This window comes from Balaenoptera musculus, chromosome 19 (assembly GCF_009873245.2).
Source record: "Balaenoptera musculus isolate JJ_BM4_2016_0621 chromosome 19, mBalMus1.pri.v3, whole genome shotgun sequence".
Classification (NCBI taxonomy): domain Eukaryota; kingdom Metazoa; phylum Chordata; class Mammalia; order Artiodactyla; family Balaenopteridae; genus Balaenoptera; species Balaenoptera musculus.
In genome coordinates, this window is record NC_045803.1 from 38,052,534 (window position 1) to 38,055,510 (window position 2,977).

General features: G+C 40.8%; 1 non-coding gene across 1 annotated transcript; it reads left to right on the plus strand.

Annotated features, from left to right (window-relative positions):
- Window positions 1-2,476: 2,476 nt before the first annotated feature.
- LOC118885985 lies at window positions 2,477-2,583 on the plus strand. Its single transcript, XR_005017617.1, has one exon. It is a non-coding gene; the product is annotated as a U6 spliceosomal RNA (small nuclear RNA).
- Window positions 2,584-2,977: the final 394 nt, after the last annotated feature.

Below are 2,977 nucleotides of genomic sequence, written 5' to 3' on the forward strand. Positions count from 1 at the left end.
ATCAAACACTTCATTTTATTTAAAGTTTAGGGGAAATATTTTGGCTAGGGTCCCTGAGTGATAACTACTGGGAGTAGAAACCAGGTTTGCTGACTCCCAGCCCAACATTTTCAGCTCAGATGGAGCATCTCCTATATTCCAACTACAATCTCCTCCTGATTAATCCATCAAAGCCTCCTGCTCCAAGGAACTCTTTCTACTTTATAGTGCGTAGTCGTAGTCTCAGAGAGCAGTGTTTCTTTCTTGCTACATCTCATCTGAGACCCTCTCACAGAATATGTGGTTTAGACACATATGTGGCTTTTTAAAGAAAATGGATTTTTTAAATTTTATTTTATTTTTTTTTTGGCTGTGTTGGGTCTTCGTTTCTGTGTGAGGGCTTTCTCTAGTTGCGGCAAGCGGGGGCCACTCTTCATCGCGGTGCACGGGCCTCTCACTGTCACGGCCTCTCCCGTTGCGGAGCACAGGCTCCAGACACGCAGGCTCAGTAGTTGTGGCTCACGGGCCTAGTTGCTCTGCGGCATGTGGGATCTTCCCAGACCAGGGCTCGAACCCGTGTCCCCTGCATTGGCAGGCAGATTCTCAACCACTGCGCCACCGGGAAGCCCGAAAATGGATTTTTTAAGGGCTAGAATGCAATTCTTCCATGTTGGTAAATGTGCATAATTACCTGCCTTCCACTATTTTTGTATTAAAAGGTTTAACATATGTAAAGGGCCAACCCCAAGTAAGTCCCATTTGATTTTTAAAATTTTATAGACTTCCTTATCAAATTATCAGCATTCTTGGGAGAGATTAAACAACTGAATTTTCCTGAAGGACATTATTTTCTCATTTAGGCTACTCTTTGTATGTAAATACATCAGAGACCCCCGGAAAGGCAGAATGTTGTACGAGGAAGAACAGAGGGTTTCAAGCGGAAAATTTTTCTTTGAATCACAGGATATGTTGCTTAAAGGATAACATTAGACAACACCTATACTCTGATCCTTGGTTTCCTCATCTCTAGGTGAGAGATAATTGTCTTTGCCTGATCTTCTCCAACAAAGCTGTGTGTGTGTGTGTGTGTGTGTGTGTGTGTGTGTGTGTGTGTGTGTGAAAAATAAGGATTTTGCTACTTTATTTTAACCTGAAGAATTCTATATACATATGAAGGGTTAAGCTTCTTTTTGTTCCATGTTCCACAATGCTTATCTCATGTCCCTGTAATAGTACTTACGAATGCTCTACAATGGGTTTATTTTTCAAGTCAAGCTCTCCTGCTACTTCCCTGACCTGCATGGGTCGTTTAAGCCAGCCAGCACCATCTATCTCCTAACAAAGCAACCAGAATATTAATGCATGCCAAACCATTTTCAGTGGTGACATCCAGAGATATCCCTGAAGGCCAAACTCTAACATCATCTCCCCAACCGTCTGCTCTGCTGAATAGCATTTAGAGCTGATTCCTGACTCAATTTCCTTAAATATCTCTTTACCACTTCCCCCATTTTGACCTAGTTCCTCATCTTAACTATGGTTTCAATTTTACCCTTAACTTTGTGGCCTCCTAGCTTAAAAGTAAATGCTCATAGCAGTCATACCTGGCCCCAAGATACTCATAGGAGTACATTTAAAGGAGCCCTTCATAAGAAACCCACACGTTGGCCAGCTATAAAACTAGAGAGCCTGCATATGATCTCTTCATGGTTAGAAGTATATCTCCCTATACCCCTTTAATCCTTTGACTAGGATCTGTGTTGTATTCAGTACATGATCACTAAACACATGATGAGATTCAGCCTTAGGAACAGTGAAGTACCCAGCTCTGATGATCTCATTAAGATCTCACCTTACTATAAAGACCCGCATTAACCTCATTTCAGTAAAGGTATGATGAGTACCATCTGTATGGTAGCCAATGGAGATGTAGTTCTAAACAAGACATTCTGGAGATGCTTACAATATAGTCTTGGAAATAGAGGAGTAAATAGACTATTACAATATAGCCCACTGCAGAGGTATTTGAAGGGGAAGGCCTCAGATGCCAAGGGAATAGAGAAAGACAACCTACATCAGACTAGGAGGAGTGCAAGGGTAGATTCTGAAAGCACGTGACTCATGAAGGAAGATTGAGATGTAGCCAGATGGAGAGAAGGAGAAAGCAATTCTCAGTACTGCTCTCATTTCTCTTTCAATACGTTCCCAGGCATATTGAACACCCTGCAGTGTATAAACTACTTTCTTATAATCTCCTCACTTCTTCCCACCTTCATTTAGCCTATGTGTCTCCATTTGTAAAATCCTCCTTACGCTATCTGTGGTTAGTCACATAGTGTAACTAATAAAGAAACAATATCACAATATTACTGGTTATAAAATCAAATCTATTTTATACTAGGCCTATAACAAAAGCTATGGGTTACTATTGAAAATTGTTTACAGTGTGATCTTTGGGCTTGTCCCCCCCTAAGTTTTATTCAAAAGACCCAACTGGGTGCTCGCTTCGGCAGCACATATACTAAAATTGGAACGATACAGAGAAGATTAGCATGACCCCTGCTCAAGGATGACACGCAAATTCGTGAAGCGTTCCATATTTTGTGCCCTTCCCCACTGTCCCGACCCCTTTGCTGATTAACACAAAAAATAGTGGGGTTTTGAAAAAAAAAAAAAAAAAAGACCCAATTGGGTGTTTTGTGTGAAAATTGGTAGGATCATACCATTCAGTGACTACAAAAGCTCAGTTCCTTGGTACTTAAATCCAAGTTCCACCTAGTTTGTGACATTACATTTTATGCCCTGCTCTTATGAATGGAGGTAGAGTGTTTTAAAAGGCTTATTAAAGGTTTCACAACATGAGTCATGTTAGCACTGAGTAACAAAGCCATTTAAAAGAACTAAGGATTGTCGCCCATAGAGATTGAAATGGGTCAAAAGGTCTAGAGTAACTACTGAGTTCATCTATATGCAAATACTTACCTAGAAGTGTGACTCT